A 25,585-nucleotide genomic window follows, 5' to 3' on the forward strand; every position below is an offset into this window, starting at 1 on the left:
GACTTCAGGTACGAGGTCCGCGAAGTATGCAAAGCAGAGTGTTTTCTCTTGGCAGCTCACACAAGGGCGGCAACCGGTATTTCCTGGGCGCTTCGGACACACCAGAAATCGTGTCCTGAAGCTCTTTGAGGGCTCTGGAAATAGAGCTCTCCTCAAGGAACGCGCAATGTGTTGCCCATCACTCGGCACGTACGGATGGCATCCGAGGGGAAGACCACTGGGCCTCGATGTTGCTCAGCTGGTCCACCGGGGTCTGGAGATGCTCACTGACAATGGAGGAAAATGGATGCAAACCAGAGGGGCCTACGAATCCTCAGAATGGTACTTCCCTGAAAGTAAAGGCGAAGAGCTACTAAGAACTCGTGGAAACAGCTGCATGCCTCCCTTTCTGCCCGGCTACTCAGGGCCTAACCTGGAGGCAAGTTCTCACGTTGAGTTTCTCTTGACTTCTAGAGCTTGTCAGTCTGAACACCACGGAGGCCATGGAAGCACCTGGTTTAGACCGACCCAACTCAGTTTCTTCCCAGAAGCATTCCTACAGGGTTCCCAGGCCTGTCAAGAGCAGGGATTTCAGGTAGCTTCAAGGCACCGTGAATGCAGCCTTCCAAATTGGAAAGCGAGGATGTTTAAATCAGGCCCCCGATTTCATGCGCAAACACAGCATACATTGCTGTTGTTTCTAACATGTCAAAAGAGACACATGGCCCCTTGTGTTTGCTTACCTGAATCAGCTTCTCGAAGCAGGGGGTTGTGCATCAAGTGGACTGCCTCAACCAAGGAACGCCCTAGCTACTCCTCTGGGGCCTGTTGCTATTCAGAAGCCTGCATTGCCACCGCAAGAAGCGGACTGAAATTACAGTAAGAACGCAAGGGGACTTTCTTCTGGAGGCACGGTGACTTCAGGCAGGAGGTCCTAGATGAAATGCGAGGCCGAAGGTGCTCTCAGTGCAGGTCAGACTTGGGCAAGGCTTAAGACCTCAAGGCCTGTGAGACCTGCCAAAATTCTGTTCCTGAACGTGTGGGTGTGATGGTGAAATTAAGCTGCTTCGGTGGAGACTGCTGTGCGTTTCCCTACCCTCGGCGTAGAGAGAGTGGCTCCAAAGGGCTAAGGGGCTGGATGTTGCTTAGGAGACCTAAGGGGTCCTGGGGTTAGTCTGTGTTCCAGCCGGGAACAGGGAGCCCATGCGATTTTCCTAGGTGTCCGGAAAACTCTACTGCCATAAAAGATATGCAGAGCAGAGGCTACAGCCTCATGGAAAGTGCTGCACACCTCCGTTTCTGCAGGGCAAGTCCGGCCTTAACCTACAGGCATGTGCTCACACTGAGTGTCCCGTTAGCGACACAGCTTTGAAAGATGCTGACTTTCTCCTCGAGCTGAGTGACTTCAGGTACGACGTCCGCGAAGTATGCAAAGCAGAGTGTTTTCTCTTGGCAGCTCACACAAAGGCGGCAACCGGTATTTCCTGGGCGCTTCGGACACACCAGAAATCGTGTCCTGAAGCTGTTTGAGGGATCTGGAAATAGAGCTCTCCTCAAGGAACGCGCAGTGTGTTGCCCATCACTCGGCACGCTCGGAGGGCATCCGAAGGGAAGACCACTGGGCCTCGATGTTGCTCAGCTAGTCCACCGGGGTCTGGAGATACTCACTGACAATGGAGGAAAATGGATGCAAACCAGAGGGGCCTACGAGTCCTCAGAAGGGTACTTCCCTGAAAGTAAAGGCGAAGAGCTACTAAGAACACATGGAAACAGCTGCATGCCTCCCTTTCTGCCCGGCTACTCAGGGCCTAACCTGGAGGCAAGTTCTCACGTTGAGTTTCTCTTGACTTCTAGAGCTTGTCAGGCTGACCAACACGGAGGCCATGGAAGCACTTGGTTTAGACCGACCAAACTCAGTTTCTTCCCAGAAGCATTCCTACAGGGTTCCCAGGCCTGTCAACAGCAGGGATTTCAGGTAGCTTCAAGGCACCGTGAATGCAGCCTTCCAAATTGAAAAGCGAGGATGTTTAAATCAGGCCCCTGATTTCAGGCGCAAACACAGCATACATTGATGTTGTTTCTAACAAGTCAGAAGAGACAGATGGCCCCTTGTGTTTGCTTGCCTGAATCAGCTTCTCGAAGCAGGGGGTTGTGCATCAAGTGCACTTCCTCAACCAAGGAACGCCCTAGCTACTCCTCTGGGGCCTGTGGCTATTCAGAAGCCTGCATTGCCACCTCAAGAAGCGGACTGAAATTGCAGTAAGAACGCAAGGGGACTTTCTTCTGGAGGCACGGTGACTTCAGGCAGGAGGTCCTAGATGAAATGCGAGGCCGAGGGTGCTCTCAGTGCAGGTCAGACTAGGGCAAGGCGTAAGACCTCAAGGCCTTTGCGACCTTCCAAAATTCTGTTCCTGAACGTGTGGGTGTGATGGTGAAATTAAGCTGCTTCGGTGGAGACTGCTGTGCCTTTCCCTACCCTCTGCGTAGAGAGAGTTGGTTCCAAAGGGCTACGGGGCTGGATGTTGCTTAGTAGACCTAGGGGGTCCTGGGGTTAGTCTGTGATCCAGCCGGTACCAGGGAGCCCACGCGATTTTCCAAGGTGTCCGGAAAACTCTACTGCCATCAAAGATATGCAGAGCAGAGGCTACAGCCTCATGGAAAGTGCTGCACGCCTCCGTTTCTGCAGGGCAAGTCCGGCCTTAACCTACAGGCATGTGCTCACACTGAGTGTCCCGTTAGCGACACAGCTTTGAAAGATGCTGACTTTCTCCTCGAGCTGAGTGACTTCAGGTACGAGGTCCGCGAAGTATGCAAAGCAGAGTGTTTTCTCTTGGCAGCTCCCACAAGGGCGGCAACCGGTATTTCCTGGGTGCTTCGGACACACCAGAAATCGTGTCCTGAAGCTGTTTGAGGGCTCTGGAAATAGAGCTCTCCTCAAGGACCGCGCAGTGTGTTTCCCATCACTCGGCACGCACGGAGGGCATCCGAGGGGAAGACCACTGGGCCTCGATGTTGCTCAGCTTGTCCACCGGGGTCTGGAGATGCTCACTGACAATGGAGGAAAATGGATGCAAACCAGAGGCGCCTACGAGTCCTCAGACGGGTACTTCCCTGAAAGTAAAGGCGAAGAGCTACTAAGAACTCGTGGAAACAGCTGCAGGCCTCCCTTTCTGCCCGGCTACTCAGGGCCTAACCTGGAGGCAAGTTCTCACGTTGAGTTTCTCTTGACTTCTAGAGCTTGTCAGGCTGACCACCACGGCGGCCATGGAAGCACCTGGTTTAGACCGAGCAAACTCAGTTTCTTCCCAGAAGCATTCCTACAGGGTTCCCAGGCCTGTCAACAGCAGGGATTTCAGGTAGCTTCAAGGCACCGTGAATGCAGCCTTCCAAATTGGAAAGCGAGGATGTTTAAAACAGGCCCCCGATTTCAGGCGCAAACACAGCATACATTGCTGTTTTTTCTAACATGTCAAAAGAGACACATGGCCCCTTGTTTTTGCTTGCCTGAATCAGCTTCTCGAAGCAGGAGGTTGTGCATCAAGTGGACTGCCTCAACCAAGGAACGCCCTAGCTACTCCTCTGGGGCCTATGCCTATTCAGAAGCCTGCATTGCCACCGCAAGAAGCGGACTGAAATTGCAGTAAGAACGCAAGGGGACTTTCTTCTGGAGGCACGGTGACTTCAGGCAGGAGGTCCTTGATGGAATGCGAGGCCGAGGGTGCTCTCAGTGCAGGTCAGACTAGGGCAAGGTGTAAGACCTCAAGGCCTGTGAGACGTGCCAAAATTCTGTTCGTGAACGTGTGGGTGTGATGGGGAAATTAAGCTGCTTCGGTGGAGACTGCTGTGCGTTTCCCTACCCTCGGCGTAGAGAGAGTGGCTCCAAAGGGCTACGGGGCTGGATGTTGCTTAGGAGACCTATGGGGTCCTGGGGTTAGTCTGTGTTCCAGCCGGGAACAGGGAGCCCACGCGATTTTCCTAGGTGTCCGGAAAACTCTACTGCCATCAAAGATATGCAGAGCAGAGGCTACAGCCTCATGGAAAGTGCTGCACACCTCCGTTTCTGCAGGGCAAGTCCGGCCTTAACCTCCAGGCATGTGCTCACACTGAGTGTCCCGTTAGCGACACAGCTTTGAACGATGCTGACTTTCTACTCGAGCTGAGTGACTTCAGGTACGAGGTCCGCGAAGTATGCAAAGCAGAGTGATTTCTCTTGGCAGCTCACACAAGGGCGGCAACCGGTATTTCCTGGGTGCTTCGGACACACCAGAAATCGTGTCCTGAAGCTGTTTGAGGGCTCTGGAAATAGAGCTCTCCTCAAGGAACACGCAGTGTGTTGCCCATCACTCGGCACGCACGGAGGGCATCCAAGGGGAAGACCACTGGGCCTCGATGTTGCTCATCTGGTCCACCGGGGTCTAGAGATGCTCACTGACAATGGAGGAAAATGGATGCAAACCAGAGGGGCCTACGAGTCCTCAGAAGGGTACTTCCCTGAAAGTAAAGGCGAAGAGCTACTAAGAACTCGTGGAAACAGCTGCATGCCTCCCTTTCTGCCCGGCTACTCAGGGCCTAACCTGGAGGCAAGTTCTCACGTTGAGTTTCTCTTGACTTCTAGAGCTTGTCAGGCTGACCACCACGGCGGCCATGGAAGCACCTGGTTTAGACCGACCAAACTCAGTTTCTTCCCAGAAGCATTCCTACAAGGTTCCCAGGCCTGTCAACAGCAGGGATTTCAGGTAGCTTCAAGGCACCGTGAATGCAGCCTTCCAAATTGGAAAGCGAGGATGTTTAAATCAGGCCCCCGATTTCAGGCGCAAACACAGCATATATTGCTGTTGTTTCTAACATGTCAAAAGAGACACATGGCCCCTTGTGTTTGCTTGCCTGAATCAGCTTCTCGAAGCAGGGGGTTGTGCATCAAGTGGACTGCCTCAACCAAGGAACGCCCTAGCTACTCCTCTGGGGCCTGTGGCTATTCAGAAGCCTGCATTGCCACCGCAAGGACCGGACTGAAATTGCAGTAAGAACGCAAGGGGACTTTCTTCTGGAGGCACGGTGATTTCAGGCAGGAGGTCCTAGATGGAATGCGAGGCCGAGGGTGCTCTCAGTGCAGGTCAGACTAGGGCAAGGCGTAAGACCTCAAGGCCTGTGAGACGTGCCCAAATTCTGTTCGAGAACGTGTGGGTGTGATGGGGAAATTAAGCTGCTTCGGTGGAGACTGCTGTGCGTTTCCCTACCCTCGGCGGAGAGAGAGTTCGTTCCAAAGGGCTACGGGGCTGGATGTTGCTTAGGAGACCTAGGGGGTCCTGGGGTTAGTCTGTGTTCCAGCCGGGAACAGGAAGCCCAGGCGATTTTCCTAGGTGTCCGGAAAACTCTACTGCCATAATAGATATGCAAAAAAAAAAAAAAAAAAAAAAAGATACGCAGAGCAGAGGCTACGGCCTCTTGGAAAGTGTTGCACGCCTCCGTTTCTGCAGGGCAAGTCCGGCCTTAACCTACAGGCATGTGCTCACACTGAGTGTCCCGTTAGCGACACAGCTTTGAAAGATGCTGACTTTCTCCTCGAGCTGAGTGACTTCAGGTACGAGGTCCGAGAAGTATGCAAAGCAGAGTGTTTTCTCTTGGCAGCTCACACAAGGGCGGCAACCGGTATTTCCTGGGCGCTTCGGACACACCAGAAATCGTGTCCTGAAGCTCTTTGAGGGCTCTGGAAATAGAGCTCTCCTCAAGGAACGCGCAATGTGTTGCCCATCAATCGGTACGTACGGATGGCATCCGAGGGGAAGACCACTGGGCCTCGATGTTGCTCAGCTGGTCCACCGGGGTCTGGAGATGCTCACTGACAATGGAGGAAAATGGATGCAAACCCGAGGGGCCTACGAATCCTCAGAATGGTACTTCCCTGAAAGTAAAGGCGAAGAGCTACTAAGAACTCGTGGAAACAGCTGCATGCCTCCCTTTCTGCCCGGCTACTCAGGGCCTAACCTGGAGGCAAGTTCTCACGTTGAGTTTCTCTTGACTTCTAGAGCTTGTCAGTCTGAACACCACGGAGGCCATGGAAGCACCTGGTTTAGACCGACCCAACTCAGTTTCTTCCCAGAAGCATTCCTACAGGGTTCCCAGGCCTGTCAAGAGCAGGGATTTCAGGTAGCTTCAAGGCACCGTGAATGCAGCCTTCCAAATTGGAAAGCGAGGATGTTTAAATCAGGCCCCCGATTTCATGCGCAAACACAGCATACATTGCTGTTGTTTCTAACATGACAAAAGAGACACATGGCCCCTTGTGTTTGCTTACCTGAATCAGCTTCTCGAAGCAGGGGGTTGTGCATCAAGTGGACTGCCTCAACCAAGGAACGCCCTAGCTACTCCTCTGGGGCCTGTTGCTATTCAGAAGCCTGCATTGCCACCGCAAGAAGCGGACTGAAATTACAGTAAGAACGCAAGGGGACTTTCTTCTGGAGGCACGGTGACTTCAGGCAGGAGGTCCTAGATGAAATGCGAGGCCGAAGGTGCTCTCAGTGCAGGTCAGACTAGGGCAAGGCTTAAGACCTCAAGGCCTGTGAGACCTGCCAAAATTCTGTTCCTGAACGTGTGGGTGTGATGGTGAAATTAAGCTGCTTCGGTGGAGACTGCTGTGCGTTTCCCTACCCTCGGCGTAGAGAGAGTGGCTCCAAAGGGCTAAGGGGCTGGATGTTGCTTAGGAGACCTAAGGGGTCCTGGGGTTAGTCTGTGTTCCAGCCGGGAACAGGGAGCCCATGCGATTTTCCTAGGTGTCCGGAAAACTCTACTGCCATAAAAGATATGCAGAGCAGAGGCTACAGCCTCATGGAAAGTGCTGCACACCTCCGTTTCTGCAGGGCAATTCCGGCCTTAACCTACAGGCATGTGCTCACACTGAGTGTCCCGTTAGCGACACAGCTTTGAAAGATGCTTTCTCCTCGAGCTGAGTGACTTCAGGTACGACGTCCGCGAAGTATGCAAAGCAGAGTGTTTTCTCTGGGCAGCTCACACAAAGGCGGCAACCGATATTTCCTGGGCGCTTCGGACACACCAGAAATCGTGTCCTGAAGCTGTTTGAGGGATCTGGAAATAGAGCTCTCCTCAAGGAACGCGCAGTGTGTTGCCCATCACTCGGCACGCTCGGAGGGCATCCGAAAGGAAGACCACTGGGCCTCGATGTTGCTCAGCTGGTCCACCGGGGTCTGGAGATACTCACTGACAATGGAGGAAAATGGATGCAAACCAGAGGGGCCTACGAGTCCTCAGAAGGGTACTTCCCTGAAAGTAAAGGCGAAGAGCTACTAAGAACACATGGAAACAGCTGCATGCCTCCCTTTCTGCCCGGCTACTCAGGGTGTAACCTGGAGGCAAGTTCTCACGTTGAGTTTCTCTTGACTTCTAGAGCTTGTCAGGCTGACCAACACGGAGGCCATGGAAGCACTTGGTTTAGACCGACCAAACTCAGTTTCTTCCCAGAAGCATTCCTACAGGGTTCCCAGGCCTGTCAACAGCAGGGATTTCAGGTAGCTTCAAGGCAATGTGAATGCAGCCTTCCAAATTGGAAAGCGAGGATGTTTAAATCAGGCCCCTGATTTCAGGCGCAAACACAGCATACATTGATGTTGTTTCTAACAAGTCAGAAGAGACAGATGGCCCCTTGTGTTTGCTTGCCTGAATCAGCTTCTCGAAGCAGGGGGTTGTGCATCAAGTGCACTTCCTCAACCAAGGAACGCCCTAGCTACTCCTCTTGGGCCTGTGGCTATTCAGAAGCCTGCATTGCCACCTCAAGAAGCGGACTGAAATTGCAGTAAGAACGCAAGGGGACTTTCTTCTGGAGGCACGGTGACTTCAGGCAGGAGGTCCTAGATGGAATGCGAGGCTGAGGGTACTCTCAGTGCAGGTCAGACTAGGGCAAGGCGTAAGACCTCAAGGCCTGTGAGACGTGCCAAAATTCTGTTCGTGAACGTGTGGGTGTGATGGGGAAATTAAGCTGCTTCGGTGGAGACTGCTGTGCGTTTCCCTACCCTCGGCGTAGAGAGAGTGGCTCCAAAGGGCTACGGAGCTGGATGTTGCTTAGGAGACCTAAGGGGTCCTGGGGTTAGACTGTGTTCCAGCCGGGACCAGGGAGCCCACGCGATTTTCCTAAGTGTCCGGAAAACTCTACTGCCATCAAAGATATGCAGAGCAGAGGCTACAGCCTCATGGAAAGTGCTGCACACATCCGTTTCTGCAGGGCAAGTCCGGCCTTAACCTACAGGCATGTGCTCACACTGAGTGTCCCGTTAGCGACACAGCTTTAAAAGATGCTGACTTTCTCCTCGAGCTGAGTGACTTCAGGTTCGAGGTCCGCGAAGTATGCGATGCAGAGTGTTTTCTCTTGGCAGCTCACACAAGGGCGGCAACCGGTATTTCCTGGGTGTTTCGGACACACCAGAAATCGTATCCTGAAGCTGTTTGAGGGCTCTGGAAATAGAGGTCTCCTCAAGGAACGCGCAGTGTGTTTCCCATCACTCGGGACGCACGGAGGGCATCGGAGGGGAAGACCACTGGGCCTCGATTTTGCTCAGCTGGTCCACCGGGGTCTGGAGATGCTCACTGACAATGGAGGAAAATGGATGCAAACCAGAGGCGCCTACGAGTCCTCAGACGGGTACTTCCCTGAAAGTAAAGGCGAAGAGCTACTAAGAACTCGTGGAAACAGCTGCATGCCTCCCTTTCTGCCCGGCTACTCAGGGCCTAACCTGGAGGCAAGTTCTCACGTTGAGTTTCTCTTGACTTCTAGAGCTTGTCAGGCTGACCACCACGGCGGCCATGGAAGCACCTGGATTAGACCGAGCAAACTCAGTTTCTTCCCAGAAGCATTCCTACAGGGTTCCCAGGCCTGTCAACAGCAGGGATTTCAGGTAGCTTCAAGGCACCGTGAATGCAGCCTTCCAAATTGGAAAGCGAGGATGTTTAAATCAGGCCCCCGATTTCATGCGCAAACACAGCATACATTGCTGTTGTTTCTAACATGTAAAAAGAGACACATGGCCCCTTGTGTTTGGTTGCCTGAATCAGCTTCTCGAAGCAGGGGGTTGTGCATCAAGTGGACTGCCTCAACCAAGGAACGCCCTAGCTACTCCTCTGGGGCCTGTTGCTATTCAGAAGCCTTCATTGCCACCGAAAGTACCGGACTGAAATTGCAGTAAGAACGCAAGGGGACTTTCTTCTGGAGGCACGGTGACTTCAGGCAGGAGGTCCTAGATGAAATGCGAGGCCGAGGGTGCTCTCAGTGCAGGTCAGACTAGGGCAAGGCGTAAGACCTCAAGGCCTTTGCGACCTTCCAAAATTCTGTTCCTGAACGTGTGGGTGTGATGGTGAAATTAAGCTGCTTCGGTGGAGACTGCTGTGCCTTTCCCTACCCTCTGCGTAGAGAGAGTTGGTTCCAAAGGGCTACGGGGCTGGATGTTGCTTAGTAGACCTAGGGGGTCCTGGGGTTAGTCTGTGATCCAGCCGGTACCAGGGAGCCCACGCGATTTTCCAAGGTGTCCGGAAAACTCTACTGCCATCAAAGATATGCAGAGCAGAGGCTACAGCCTCATGGAAAGTGCTGCACGCCTCCGTTTCTGCAGGGCAAGTCCGGCCTTAACCTACAGGCATGTGCTCACACTGAGTGTCTAGTTAGCGACACAGCTTTGAAAGATGCTGACTTTCTCCTCGAGCTGAGTGACTTCAGGTACGAGGTCCGCGAAGTATGCAAAGCAGAGTGTTTTCTCTTGGCAGCTCACACAAGGGCGGCAACCGGTATTTCCTGGGTGCTTCGGACACACCAGAAATCGTGTCCTGAAGCTGTTTGAGGGCTCTGGAAATAGAGCTCTCCTCAAGGACCGCGCAGTGTGTTGCCCATCACTCGGCACGCACGGAGGGCATCCGAGGGGAAGACCACTGGGCCTCGATGTTGCTCAGCTTGTCCACCGGGGTCTGGAGATGCTCACTGACAATGGAGGAAAATGGATGCAAACCAGAGGGGCCTACGAGTCCTCAGAAGGGTACTTCCCTGAAAGTAAAGGCGAAGAGCTACTAAGAACTCGTGGAAACAGCTGCAGGCCTCCCTTTCTGCCCGGCTACTCAGGGCCTAACCTGGAGGCAAGTTCTCACGTTGAGTTTCTCTTGACTTCTAGAGCTTGTCAGGCTGACCACCACGGCGGCCATGGAAGCACCTGGTTTAGACCGAGCAAACTCAGTTTCTTCCCAGAAGCATTCCTACAGGGTTCCCAGGCCTGTCAACAGCAGGGATTTCAGGTAGCTTCAAGGCACCGTGAATGCAGCCTTCCAAATTGGAAAGCGAGGATGTTTAAAACAGGCCCCCGATTTCAGGCGCAAACACAGCATACATTGCTGTTTTTTCTAACATGTCAAAAGAGACACATGGCCCCTTGTGTTTGCTTGCCTGAATCAGCTTCTCGAAGCAGGAGGTTGTGCATCAAGTGGACTGCCTCAACCAAGGAACGCCCTAGCTACTCCTCTGGGGCCTATGCCTATTCAGAAGCCTGCATTGCCACCGCAAGAAGCGGACTGAAATTGCAGTAAGAACGCAAGGGGACTTTCTTCTGGAGGCACGGTGACTTCAGGCAGGAGGTCCTTGATGGAATGCGAGACCGAGGGTGCTCTCAGTGCAGGTCAGACTAGGGCAAGGTGTAAGACCTCAAGGCCTGTGAGACGTGCCAAAATTCTGTTCGTGAACGTGTGGGTGTGATGGGGAAATTAAGCTGCTTCGGTGGAGACTGCTGTGCGTTTCCCTACCCACGGCGTAGAGAGAGTGGCTCCAAAGGGCTACGGGGCTGGATGTTGCTTAGGAGACCTATGGGGTCCTGGGGTTAGTCTGTGTTCCAGCCGGGAACAGGGAGCCCACGCGATTTTCCTAGGTGTCCGGAAAACTCTACTGCCATCAAAGATATGCAGAGCAGAGGCTACAGCCTCATGGAAAGTGCTGCACACCTCCGTTTCTGCAGGGCAAGTCCGGCCTTAACCTCCAGGCATGTGCTCACACTGAGTGTCCCGTTAGCGACACAGCTTTGAACGATGCTGACTTTCTACTCGAGCTGAGTGACTTCAGGTACGAGGTCCGCGAAGTATGCAAAGCAGAGTGATTTCTCTTGGCAGCTCACACAAGGGCGGCAACCGGTATTTCCTGGGTGCTTCGGACACACCAGAAATCGTGTCCTGAAGCTGTTTGAGGGCTCTGGAAATAGAGCTCTCCTCAAGGAACACGCAGTGTGTTGCCCATCACTCGGCACGCACGGAGGGCATCCGAGGGGAAGACCACTGGGCCTCGATGTTGCTCATCTGGTCCACCGGGGTCTGGAGATGCTCACTGACAATGGAGGAAAATGGATGCAAACCAGAGGGGCCTACGAGTCCTCAGAAGGGTACTTCCCTGAAAGTAAAGGCGAAGAGCTACTAAGAACTCGTGGAAACAGCTGCATGCCTCCCTTTCTGCCCGGCTACTCAGGGCCTAACCTGGAGGCAAGTTCTCACGTTGAGTTTCTCTTGACTTCTAGAGCTTGTCAGGCTGACCACCACGGCGGCCATGGAAGCACCTGGTTTAGACCGACCAAACTCAGTTTCTTCCCAGAAGCATTCCTACAAGGTTCCCAGGCCTGTCAACAGCAGGGATTTCAGGTAGCTTCAAGGCACCGTGAATGCAGCCTTCCAAATTGGAAAGCGAGGATGTTTAAATCAGGCCCCCGATTTCAGGCGCAAACACAGCATACATTGCTGTTGTTTCTAACATGTCAAAAGAGACACATGGCCCCTTGTGTTTGCTTGCCTGAATCAGCTTCTCGAAGCAGGGGGTTGTGCATCAAGTGGACTGCCTCAACCAAGGAACGCCCTAGCTACACCTCTGGGGCCTGTGGCTATTCAGAAGCCTGCATTGCCACCGCAAGGACCGGACTGAAATTGCAGTAAGAACGCAAGGGGACTTTCTTCTGGAGGCACGGTGACTTCAGGCAGGAGGTGCTAGATGGAATGCGAGGCCGAGGGTGCTCTCAGTGCAGGTCAGACTAGGGCAAGGCCTAGGACCTCAAGGCCTGTGAGACGTGCCAAAATTCTGTTCGTGAACATGTGGGTGTGATGGGGAAATTAAGCTGCTTCGGTGGAGACTGCTGTGCGTTTCCCTACCCTCGGCGTAGAGAGAGTGGCTCCAAAGGGCTACGGGGCTGGATGTTGCTTAGGAGACCTATCGGGTCCTGGGGTTAGTCTGTGTTCCAGCCGGGAACAGGGAGCCCACGCGATTTTCCTAGGTGTCCGGAAAATTCTACTGCGATCAAAGATATGCAGAGCAGAGGCTACAGCCTCATGGAAAGTGCTGCACACCTCCGTTTCTGCAGGGCAAGTCCGGCCTTAACCTACAGGCATGTGCTCACACTGAGTGTCCCGTTAGCGACACAGCTTTGAAAGATGCTGACTTTCTCCTCGAGCTGAGTGACTTCAGGTACGAGGTCCGCGAAGTATGCAAATCAGAGTGATTTCTCTTGGCAGCTCACACAAGGGCGGCAACCGGTATTTCCTGGGTGCTTCGGACACACCAGAAATCGTGTCCTGAAGCTGTTTGAGGGCTCTGGAAACAGAGCTCTCCTCAAGGAACGCGCAGTGTGTTGCCCATCAATCGGCACGCACGGAGGGCATCGGAGGGGAAGACCACTGGGCCTCGATATTGCTCACCTGGTCCACCGGGGTCTGGAGATACTCACTGACAATGGAGGAAAATGGATGCAAACCAGAGGGGCCTACGAGTCCTCAGAAAGGTACTTCCCTGAAAGTAAAGGCGAAGAGCTACTAAGAACTCGTGGAAACAGCTGCATGCCTCGCTTTCTGCCTGGCTACTCAGGGCCTAACCTGGAGGCAAGTTCTCACGTTGAGTTTCTCTTGACTTCTAGAGCTTGTCAGGCTGACCACCACGGCGGCCATGGAAACACCTGGTTTAGACCGAGCAAACTCAGTTTCTTCCCAGAAGCATTCCTACAGGGTTCCCAGGCCTCTCAGGAGCAGGGATTTCAGGTAGCTTCAAGGCACCGTGAATGCAGCCTTCCAAATTGGAAAGCGAGGATGTTTAAATCAGGCCCCCGATTTCATGCGCAAACACAGCATACATTGCTGTTTTTTCTAACATGTCAAAAGAGACACATGGCCCCTTGTGTTTGCTTGCCTGAATCAGCTTCTCGAAGCAGGGCGTTGTGCATCAAGTGGACTGCCTCAACCAAGGAACGCCCTAGCTACTCCTCTGGGGCCTGTTGCTATTCAGAAGCCTGCATTGCCACCGCAAGAAGCGGACTGAAATTGCAGTAAGAACGCAAGGGGACTTTCTTCTGGAGGCACGGTGACTTCAGGCAGGAGGTCCTAGATGAAATGCGAGGCCGAGGGTGCTCTCAGTGCAGGTCAGACTAGGGCAAGGCGTAAGACCTCAAGGCCTTTGAGACCTGCCAAAATTCTGTTCCTGAACGTGTGGGTGTGATGGTGAAATTAAGCTGCTTCGGTGGAGACTGCTGTGCGTTTCCCTACCCTCGGCGTAGAGAGAGTTGGTTCCAAAGGGCTACGGGGCTGGATGTTGCTTAGTAGACCTAGGGGGTCCTGGGGTTAGTCTGTGTTCCAGCCGGGACCAGGGAGCCCACGCGATTTTCCTAGGTGTCCGGAAAACTCTACTGCCATCAAAGATATGCAGAGCAGAGTCTACAGCCTCATGGAAAGTGCTGCACACCTCCGTTTCTGCAGGGCAACTCCGGCCTTAACCTACAGGCATGTGCTCACACTGAGTGTCCCGTTAGCAACACATCTTTGAAAGATGCTGACTTTCTCCTCGAGCTGAGTGACTTCAGGTACGAGGTCCGCGAAGCATGCAAAGCAGAGTGTTTTCTCTTGGCAGCTCACACAAGGGCGGCAACCGGTATTTCCTGGGTGCTTCCGACACACCAGAAATCGTGTCCTGTAGCTGTTTGAGGGCTCTGGAAATAGAGTTCGCCTCAAGGAACACGCAGTGTGTTTCCCATCACTCGGCACACACGGAGGGCATCGGAGGGGAAGACCACTGGGCCTCGATGTTGCTCAGCTGGTCCACCGGGGTCTGGAGATGCTCACTGACAATGGAGGAAAATGGATGCAAACCAGAGGGGCCTACGAGTCCTCAGAAGGGTACTTCCCTGAAAGTAAAGGCGAAGAGCTACTAAGAACTCGTGGAAATAGCTGCATGCCTCCCTTTCTGCCTGGCTACTCAGGGCTAACCTGGAGGCAAGTTCTCACGTTGAGTTTCTCTTGACTTCTAGAGCTTGTCAGGCTGACCACCATGGCGGCCATGGAAGCACCTGGTTTAGACCGACCAAACTCAGTTTCTTCCCAGAAGCATTCCTACAGGGTTCCCAGGCCTGTCAACAGCAGGGATTTCAGGTAGCTTCAAGGCACCGTGAATGCAGCCTTCCAAATTGGATACTGAGGATGTTTAAATCAGGCCCCCGATTTCAGGCGCAAACACAGCATACATTGCTGTTGTTTCTAACAATTCAAAAGAGACACATGGCCCCTTGTGTTTGCTTGCCTGAATCAGCTTCTCGAAGCAGGGGGTTGTGCATCAAGTGGACTGCCTCAACCACGGAACGCCCTAGCTACTCCTCTTGGGCCTGTGGCTATTCAGAAGCCTGCATTGCCACCGCAAGAAGCGGACTGAAATTGCAGTAAGAACGCAAGGGGACTTTCTTCTGGAGGCACGGTGACTTCAGGCAGGAGGTCCTAGATGAAATGCGAGGCCGAGGGTGCTCTCAGTGCAGGTCAGACTAGGGCAAGGCGTAAGACCTCAAGGCCTGTCTAGACGTGCCAAAATTCTGTTCCTGAACGTGTGGGTGTGATGGTGAAATTAAGCTGCTTCGGTGGAGACTGCTGTGCGTTTCCCTACCCTCGGCGTAGAGAGAGTTGGTTCCAAAGGGCTAGGGGGCTGGATGTTGCTTAGTAGACCTAGCGGGTCCTGGGGTTAGACTGTGTTCCAGCCGGGACCAGGGAGCCCACACGATTTTCCTAAGTGTCCGGAAAACTCTACTGCCATCAAAGATATGCAGAGCAGAGGCTACAGCCTCATGGAAAGTGCTGCACGCCTCCGTTTCTGCAGGGCAAGTCCGGCCTTAACCTACAGGCATGTGCTCACACTGAGTGTCCCGTTAGCGACACAGCTTTGAAAGATGCTGACTTTCTCCTCGAGCTGAGTGACTTCAGGTTCGAGGTCCGCGAAGTATGCGAAGCAGAGTGTTTTCTCTTGGCAGCTCACACAAGGGCGGCAACCGGTATTTCCTGGGTGTTTCGGACACAACAGAAATCGTATCCTGAAGCTGTTTGAGGGCTCTGGAAATAGAGGTCTCCTTAAGGAACGCGCAGTGTGTTTCCCATCACTCGGGACGCACGGAGGGCATCGGAGGGGAAGACCACTGGGCCTCGATGTTGCTCAGCTGGTCCACCGGGGTCTGGAGATGCTCACTGACAATGGAGGAAAATGGATGCAAACCAGAGGCGCCTACGAGTCCTCAGACGGGTACTTCCCTGAAAGTAAAGGCGAAGAGCTACTAAGAACTCGTGGAAACAGCTGCATGCCTCCCTTTCTGCCCGGCTACTCAGGGCCTAACCTGGAGGCAAGTTCTCACGTTGAGTTTCTCTTGACTTCTAGAGCTTGTCAGGCTGACCACCACGGCGGCCATGGAAGCACCTGGTTTAGACCGAGCAAACTCAGTTTCTTCCCAGAAGCATTCCTACAGGGTTCCCAGGCCTGTCAACAGCAGGGATTTCAGGTAGCTTCAAGGCACCGTGAATGCAGCCTTCCAAATTGGAAAGCGAGGATGTTTAAATCAGGCCCCCGATTTCATGTGCAAACACAGCATACATTGCTGTTGTTTCTAACATGTCAAAAGAGACACATGGCCCCTTGTGTTTGCTTGCCTGAATCAGCTTCTCAAAGCAGGGGGTTGTGCATCAAGTGGACTGCCTCAACCAAGGAACGCCCTAGCTACTCCTCTGGGGCCTGTTGCTATTCAGAAGCCTGCATTGCCACCGCAAGAAGCGGACTGAAATTGCAGTAAGAACGCAAGGGGACTTTCTTCTGGAGGCACGGTGACTTCAGGCAGGAGGTCCTAGATGAAATGCGAGGCCGAGGGTGCTCTCAGTGCAGGTCAGACTAGGGCAAGGCGTAAGACCTCAAGGCCTTTGAGACCTGCCAAAGTTCTGTTCCTGAACATGTGGGTGTGATGGTGAAATTAAGCTGCTTCGGTGGAGACTGCTGTGCGATTCCCTACCCTCGGCGTAGAGAGAGTTGGTTCCAAAGGGCTACGGGGCTGGATGTTGCTTAGTAGGCCCAGGGGGTCCTGGGGTTAGTCTGTGTTCCAGCCGGGAACAGGGAGCCCACGCGATTTTCCTAGGTGTCCGGAAAACTCTACTGCCATCAAAGATATGCAGAGCAGAGGCTACAGCCTCATGGAAAGTGCTGCACACCTCCGTTTCTGCAGGGCAAGTCCGGCCTTAACCTACAGGCATGTGCTCACACTGAGTGTCCCGTTAGCAACACATCTTTGAAAGATGCTGACTTTCTCCTCGAGCTGAGTGACTTCAGGTACGAGGTCCGCGAAGTATGCAAAGCAGAGTGTTTTCTCTTGGCAGCTCACACAAGGGCGGCAACCGGTATTTCCTGGGTGCTTCCGACACACCAGAAATCGTGTCCTGAAGCTGTTTGAGGGCTCTGGAAATAGAGTTCGCCTCAAGGAACACGCAGTGTGTTTCCCATCACTCGGCACGCACGGAGGGCATCGGAGGGGAAGACCACTGGGCCTCGATGTTGCTCAGCTGGTCCACCGGGGTCTGGAGATGCTCACTGACAAAGGAGGAAAATGGATGCAAACCAGAGGGGCCTACGAGTCCTAAGAAGGTAATTCCCTGAAAGTAAAGGCGAAGAGCTACTAAGAACTCGTGGAAACAGCTGCATGCCTCCCTTTCTGCCCGGCTACTCAGGGCCTAACCTGGAGGCAAGTCTCACGTTGAGTTTCTCTTGACTTCTAGAGCTTGTCAGGCTGACCACTACGGCCGCCATGGAAGCACCTGGTTTAGACCGAGCAAACTCAGTTTCTTCCCAGAAGCATTCCTACAGGGTTCCCAGGCCTGTCAACAGCAGGGATTTCAGGTAGCTTCAAGGCACCGTGAATGCAGCCTTCCAAATTGGAAAGCGAGGATGTTTAAATCAGGCCCCCGATTTCAGGCGCAAACACAGCATACATTGCTGTTGTTTCTAACATGTCAAAAGAGACACATGGCCCCTTGTGTTTGCTTGCCTGAATCAGCTTCTCGAAGCAGGGGGTTGTGCATCAAGTGGACTGCCTCAACCACGGAACGCCCTAGCTACTCCTCTGGGGCCTGTGGCTATTCAGAAGCCTGCATTGCCACCGCAAGAAGCGGACTGAAATTGCAGTAAGAACGCAAGGGGACTTTCTTCTGGAGGCACGGTGACTTCAGGCAGGAGGTCCTAGATGAAATGCGAGGCCGAGGGTGCTCTCAGTGCAGGTCAGACTAGGGCAAGGCGTAAGACCTCAAGGCCTGTCTAGACGTGCCAAAATTCTGTTCGTGAACGTGTGGGTGTGATGGTGAAATTAAGCTGCTTCGGTGGAGACTGCTGTGCGTTTCCCTACCCTCGGCGTAGAGAGAGTGGCTCCAAAGGACTACAGGGCTGGATGTTGCTTAGGAGACCTAAGGGGTCCTGGGGTTAGTCTGTGTTCCAGCCTGGAACAGGGAGCCCACGCGATTTTCCTAGGTGTCCGGAAAACTCTACTGCCATAAAGATATGCATAGCAGAGGCTACAGCCTCATGGAAAGTGCTGCACGCCTCCGTTTCTGCAGGGCAATTCCGGCCTTAACCTACACGCATGTGCTCACACTGAGTGTCCATTACCGACACAGCTTTGAAAGATGCTGACTTTCTCCTCGAGCTGAGTGACTTCAGGTTCGAGGTCCGCGAAATATGCAAAGCAGAGTGTTTTCTCTTGGCAGCTCACACAAGGGCGGCAACCGGTATTTCCTGGGCGCTTCGGACACACCAGAAATCGTGTCCTGAAGCTGTTTGAGGGCTCTGGAAATAGAGCTCTCCTCAAGGAACGCGCAGTGTGTTGCCCATCACTCGGCACGCACGCAGGGCATCGGAGGGGAAGACCACTGGGCCTCGATGTTGCTCAGCTGGTCCACCGGGGTCTGGAGATACTCACTGACAATGGAGGAAAATGGATGCAAACCAGAGGGGCCTACGAGTCCTCAGAAGGGTACTTCCCTGAAAGTAAAGGCGAAGAGCTACTAAGAACTCGTGGAAACAGCTGCATGCCTCCCTTTCTGCCCGGCTACTCAGGGCCTAACCTGGAGGCAAGTTCTCACGTTGAGTTTCTCTTGACTTCTAGAGCTTGTCAGGCTGACCACCACGGCGGCCATGGAAGCACCTGGTTTAGACCGAGCAAACTCAGTTTCTTCCCAGAAGCATTCCTACAGGGTTCCCAGGCCTGTCAACAGCAGGGATTTCAGGTAGCTTCAAGGCACCGTGAATGCAGCCTTCCAAATTGGAAAGCGAGGATGTTTAAATCAGGCCCCCGATTTCATGCGCAAACACAGCATACATTGCTGTTGTTTCTAACATGTCAAAAGAGACACATGGCCCCTTGTGTTTGCTTGCCTGAATCAGCTTCTCGAAGCAGGGGGTTGTGCATCAAGTGGACTGCCTCAACCAAGGAACGCCCTAGCTACTCCTCTGGGCCTGTGGCTATTCAGAAGCCTGCATTGCCACCGCAAGAAGCGGACTGAAATTGCAGTAAGAACGCAAGGGGACTTTCTTCTGGAGGCATGGTGACTTCAAGCAGGAGGTCCTAGATGGAATGCGAGGCCGAGGGTGCTCTGAGTGCAGGTCAGAATAGGGCAAGGCGTAAGACCTCAAGGCCTGTGAGACCTGCCAAAATTCTGTACGTGAACGTGTGGGTGTGATGGGGAAATTAAGCTGCTTCGGTGGAGACTGCTGTGCGTTTCCCTACCCTCGGCGTAGAGAGAGTTGGTTCCAAAGAGCTACGGGGCTGGATGTTGCTTTGTAGACCTAGGGGTCCTGGGGTTAGTCTGTTTTCCAGCCGCGACCAGGGAGCCCACGGGATTTTCCTAGGTGTCCGGAAAACTCTACTGCCATCAAAGATATGCAGAGCAGAGGCTACAGCCTCATGGAAAGTGCTGCACACCTCCGTTTCTGCAGGGCAAGTCCGGCCTTAACCTACAGGCATGTGCTCACACTGAGCGTCCCGTTAGCGACACAGCTTTGAAAGATGCTGACTTTCTCCTCGAGTTGTGTGACTTCAGGTACGAGGTCCGCGAAGTATGCAAAGCAGAGTGTTTTCTCTGGGCAGCTCACACAAGGGCGGCAACCGGTATTTCCTGGGCGATTCGGACACACCGGAAATCGTGTCCTGAAGCTGTTTGAGGGCTCTGGAAATAGAGCTCTCCTCAAGGAACGCGCAGTGTGTTGCCCATCACTCGGCACGCACGGAGGGCATCGGAGGGGAAGACCACTGGGCCTCGATGTTGCTCAGCTGGTCCACCGGGGTCTGGAGATGCTCACTGACAATGGAGGAAAATGGATGCAAACCAGAGGGGCCTACGAGTCCTCAGAAGGGTACTTCCCTGAAAGTAAAGGCGAAGAGCTACTAAGAACTCGTGGAAACAGCTGCATGCCTCCCTTTCTGCCCGGCTACTCAGGGCTAACCTGGAGGCAAGTTCTCACGTTGAGTTTCTCTTGACTTCTAGAGTTTGTCAGGCTGACCACCACGGCGGCCATGGAAGCACCTGGTTTAGACCGACCAAACTCAGTTTCTTCCCAGAAGCATTCCTACAGGGTTCCCAGGCCTGTCAACAGCAGGGATTTCAGGTAGCTTCAAGGCACCGTGAATGCAGCCTTCCAAATTGGAAAGCGAGGATGTTTAAATCAGGCCCCCGATTTCAGGCGCAAACACAGCATACATTGCTGTTGTTTCTAACATGTCAAAAGAGACACATGGCCCCTTGTGTTTGCTTGCCTGAATCAGCTTCTCGAAGCAGGGGGTTGTGCATCAAGTGGACTGCCTCAACCACGGAACGCCCTAGCTACTCCTCTGGGGCCTGTGGCTATTCAGAAGCCTGCATTGCCACCGCAAGAAGCGGACTGAAATTGCAGTAAGAACGCAAGGGGACTTTCTTCTGGAGGCACGGTGACTTCAGGCAGGAGGTCCTAGATGAAATGCGAGGCCGAGGGTGCTCTCAGTGCAGGTCAGACTAGGGCAAGGCGTAAGACCTCAAGGCCTGTCTAGACGTGCCAAAATTCTGTTCGTGAACGTGTGGGTGTGATGGGGAAATTAAGCTGCTTCGGTGGAGACTGCTGTGCGTTTCCCTACTCTCGGCGTAGAGAGAGTGGCTCCAAAGGACTACGGGGCTGGATGTTGCTTAGGAGACCTAAGGGGTCCTGGGGTTAGTCTGTGTTCCAGCCTGGAACAGGGAGCCCACGCGATTTTCCTAGGTGTCCGGAAAACTCTACTGCCATAAAGATATGCAGAGCAGAGGCTACAGCCTCATGGAAAGTGCTGCACGCCTCCGTTTCTGCAGGGCAATTCCGGCCTTAACCTACACGCATGTGCTCACACTGAGTGTCCGTTAGCGACACAGCTTTGAAAGATGCTGACTTTCTCCTCGAGCTGAGTGACTTCAGGTTCGAGGTCCGCGAAATATGCAAAGCAGAGTGTTTTCTCTTGGCAGCTCACACAAGGGCGGCAACCGGTATTTCCTGGGCGCTTCGGACACACCAGAAATCGTGTCCTGAAGCTGTTTGAGGGCTCTGGAAATAGAGCTCTCCTCAAGGAACGCGCAGTGTGTTGCCCATCACTTGGCACGCACGGAGGGCATCGGAGGGGAAGACCAATGGGCCTCGATGTTGCTCAGCTGGTCCACCGGGGTCTGGAGATACTCACTGACAATGGAGGAAAATGGATGCAAACCAGAGGGGCCTACGAGTCCTCAGAAGGGTACTTCCCTGAAAGTAAAGGCGAAGAGCTACTAAGAACTCGTGGAAACAGCTGCATGCCTCCCTTTCTGCCCGGCTACTCAGGGCCTAACCTGGAGGCAAGTTCTCACGTTGAGTTTCTCTTGACTTCTAGAGCTTGTCAGGCTGAACACCACGGAGGCCATGGAAGCACCTGGTTTAGACCGAGCAAACTCAGTTTCTTCCCAGAAGCATTCCTACAGGGTTCCCAGGCCTGTCAACAGCAGGGATTTCAGGTAGCTTCAAGGCACCGTGAATGCAGCCTTCCAAATTGGAAAGCGAGGATGTTTAAATCAGGCCCCCGATTTCATGCGCAAACACAGCATACATTGCTGTTGTTTCTAACATGTCAAAAGAGACACATGGCCCCTTGTGTTTGCTTGCCTGAATCAGCTTCTCGAAGCAGGGGGTTGTGCATCAAGTGGACTACCTCAACTAAGAAACACCCTAACTACTCCTCTGGGGCCTGTGGCTATTCAGAAGTCTGCATTGCCACCGCAAGAAGCGGACTGAAATTGCAGTAAGAACGCAAGGGAACTTTCTACTGGAGGCACGGTGACTTCAGGCAGGAGGTCCTAGATGAAATGCGAGGCCGAGGGTGCTCTCAGTGCAGGTCAGACTAGGGCAAGGCGTAAGACCTCAAGGCCTGTGAGACGTGCCAAAATTCTCTTCGTGAACGTGTGCGTGTGATGGGGAAATTAAGCTGCTTCGGTGGAGACTGCTGTGCGTTTCCCTACCCTCGGCGTAGAGAGAGTGGCTCCAAAGGGCTACGGGGCTGGATGTTGCTTAGGAGACCTAAGGGGTCCTGGGGTTAGTCGGTGTTCCAGCCGGGAACAGGGAGCCCACGCGATTTGCCTAGGTGTCCGGAAAACTCTACTGCCATAAAAGACATGCAGAGCAGAGGCTACGGCCTAATGGAAAGTGCTGCACGCCTCCGTTTCTGCACGGCAAGTCCGGCCTTAACCTAAAGGCATGTGCTCACGCTAAGTGTCCCGTTAGCGACACAGCTTTGAAAGATGCTGACTTTCTCCTCGAGCTGAGTGACTTCAGGTACGAGGTCCGCGAAGTATGCAAAGCAGAGTGTTTTCTCTTGGCAGCTCACACAAGGGCGGCAACCGGTATTTCCTGGGCGCTTCGGACACACCAGAAATCATGTCCTGAAACTGTTTGAGGGCTCTGGAAATAGAGCTCTCCTCAAAGAACGCGCAGTGTGTTGCCCATCACTCGGCACGCACGGAGGGCATCGGAGGGGAAGACCACTGGGCCTCGATGTTGCTCAGCTGGTCCACCGGGGTGTGGAGATACTCACTGACAATGGAGGAAAATGGATGCAAACCAGAGGGGCCTACGAGTCCTCAGAAGGGTACTTCCCTGAAAGTAAAGGCGAAGAGCTACTAAGAACTCATGGAAACAGCTGCAGGCCTCCCTTTCTGCCCGGCTACTCAGGGCCTAACCTGGAGGCAAGTTCTCACGTTGAGTTTCTCTTGACTTCTAGAGCTTCTCAGGCTGACCACCACGGCGGCCATGGAAGCACCTGGTTTAGACCGACCAAACTCAGTTTCTTCCCAGAAGCATTCCTACAGGGTTCCCAGGCCTGTCAACAGCAGGGATTTCAGGTAGCTTCAAGGCACCGTGAATGCAGCCTTCCAAATTGGAAAGCGAGGATGTTTAAATCAGGCCCCCGATTTCAGGCACAAACACAGCATACATTGATGTTGTTTCTAACAAGTCAAAACAGACAGATGGCCCCTTGTGTTTGCTTGCCTGAATCAGCTTCTCGAAGCAGGGGGTTGTGCATCAAGTGGACTGCCTCAACCAAGGAAGACCCTACCTACTCCACTGGGGCCTGTGGCTATTCAGAAGCCTGCATTGCCACCGCAAGAAGCGGACTGAAATTGCAGTAAGAACGCAAGGGGACTTTCTTCTGGAGGCACGGTGACTTCAGGCAGGAGGTCCTAGATGGAATGCGAGGCCGAGGGTCCTCTCAGTGCAGGTCAGACTAGGGCAAGGCCTAAGACCTCAAGGCCTGTGAAACGTGCCAAAATTCTGTTCGTGAACGTGTGCGTGTGATGGGGAAATTAAGCTGCTTCGGTGGAGACTGCTGTGCATTTCCCTACCCTCGGCGTAGAGAGAGTTGGTTCCAAAGGGCTACGGGGCTGGATGTTGCTTAGTAGACCTAGGGGTCCTGGGGTTAGTCTGTGTTCCAGCCGGGAACAGGGAGCCCACGCGATTTTCCTACGTGTCCGGAAAACTCTACTGCCATAAAAGATATGCAGAGCAGAGGCTACGGCCTCATGGAAAGTGCTGCATGCCTTCGTTTCTACAGGGCAAGTCCGGCTTTAACCTACAGGCATGTGCTCACACTGAGTGTCCCGTTAGCGACACAGCTTTGAAAGATGCTGACTTTCTCCTCGAGCTGAGTGACTTCAGGTACGAGGTCTGCGAAGTATGCAAAGCAGAGTGTTTTCTCTTGGCAACTCACACAAACGCGGCAACCGGTATTTCCTGGGCGCTTCGGACACACCAGAAATCGTGTCCTGAAGCTGTTTGAGGGCTCTGGAAATAGAGCTCTCCTCAAGGAATGCGCAGTGTGTTGCCCATCACTCGGCACGCACGTAGGGCATCGGAGGAAAAGACCACTGGGCCTCGATGTTGCTCAGCTGGTCCACCGGTGTCTGGAGATACTCACTGACAATGGAGGAAAATGGATGCAAACCAGAGGGGCCTACGAGTCCTCAGAAGGGTACTTCCCTGAAAGTAAAGGCGAAGAGCTACTAAGAACGCGTGGAAACACCTGCATGCCTCCCTTTCTCCCGGCTACTCAGGGCCTAACCTGGAAGCAAGTTCTCACGTTGAGTTTCTCTTGACTTCTAGAGCTTGTCAGGCTGACCACCACGGCGGCCATGGAAGCACCTGGTTTAGACCGACCAAACTCAGTATCTTCCCAGAAGCATTCCTACAGGGTTCCCAGGCCTGTCAACAGCAGGGATTTCAGGTAGCTTCAAGGCACCGTGAATGCAGCCTTCCAAATTGGAAAGCGAGGATGTTTAAATCAGGCCCCCGATTTCAGACTCAAACACAGCATACATTGCTGTTGTTTCTAACAAGTCAAAAGAGACACATGGCCCCTTGTGTTTGCTTGCCTGAATCAGCTTCTCGAAGCAGGGGGTTGTGCATCAAGTGGACTGCCTCAACCAAGGAACGCCCAAGCTACTCCTCTGGGGCCTGTGGCTATTCAGAAGCCTGCATTGCCACCGCAAGGACCGGACTGAAATTGCAGTAAGAACGCAAGGGGACTTTCTTCTGGAGGCACGGTGACTTCAGGCAGGAGGTCCTAGATGAAATGCGAGGCCGAGGGTGCTCTCAGTGCAGGTCAGACTAGGGCAAGGCGTAAGACCTCAAGGCCTGTGAGACCTGCCAAAATTCTGTTCCTGAACGTGTGGGTGTGATGGTGAAATTAAGCTGCTTCGGTGGAGACTGCTGTGCGTTTCCCTACCCTCGGCATAGAGAGAGTTGGTTCCAAAGGGCTACGGGGCTGGATGTTGCTTAGGAGACCTAGGGGGTCCTGGGGTTAGTCTGTGTTCCAGCCGGGACCAGGGAGCCCACTCGATTTTCCTACGTGTCCGGAAAACTCTACTGCCATAAAAGATATGCAGAGCAGAGGCTACGGCCTCATGGAAAGTGCTGCACGCCTCCGTATCTGCAGGGCAAGTCCGGCCTTAACCTACAGGCATGTGCTCACACTGAGTGTCCCGTTAGCGACACAGCTTGGAAAGATGCTGACTTTCTCCTCGAGCTGAGTGACTTCAGGTACGAGGTCCGCGAAGTATGCAAAGCAGAGTGTTTTCTCTTGGCAGCTCACACAAGGGCGGCAACCGGTATTTCCTGGGTGCTTCCGACACACCAGAAATCGTGTCCTGAAGCTGTTTGAGGGCTCTGGAAATAGAGCTCTCTTCAAGGAACGCGCAGTGTGTTTCCCACCACTCGGCACGCACGGAGGGCATCAGAGGGGAAGACCACTGGGCGTCGATGTTGCTCAGCTGGTCCATCGGGGTCTGGAGATGCTCACTGACAATGGAGGAAAATGGATGCAAACCAGAGGGGCCTACGAGTCCTCAGAAGGGTACTTCCCTGAAAGTAAAGGCGAAGAGCTACTAAGAACTCGTGGAAACAGCTGCATGCCTCCCTTTCTGCCCGGCTTCTCAGGGCCTAACCTGGAGGCAAGTTCTCACGTTGAGTTTCTCTTGACTTCTAGAGCTTGTCAGGCTGACCACCACGGCGGCCATGGAAGCACCTGGTTTAGACCGAGCAAACTCAGTTTCTTCCCAGAAGCATTCCTACAGGGTTCCCAGGCCTGTCAACAGCAGGGATTTCAGGTAGCTTCAAGGCACCGTGAATGCAGCCTTCCAAATTGGAAAGTGAGGATGTTTAAATCAGGCCCCCGATTTCATGGGCAAACACAGCTGTCGGGAGCCGCATAAGAAGTGCCTTTGAGTCTCAGCACGGACGAGACCCATAGTG

Source organism: Phocoena phocoena, chromosome 18 (genome assembly GCF_963924675.1).
Source record: "Phocoena phocoena chromosome 18, mPhoPho1.1, whole genome shotgun sequence".
NCBI classification, from domain to species: Eukaryota; Metazoa; Chordata; class Mammalia; order Artiodactyla; family Phocoenidae; genus Phocoena; species Phocoena phocoena.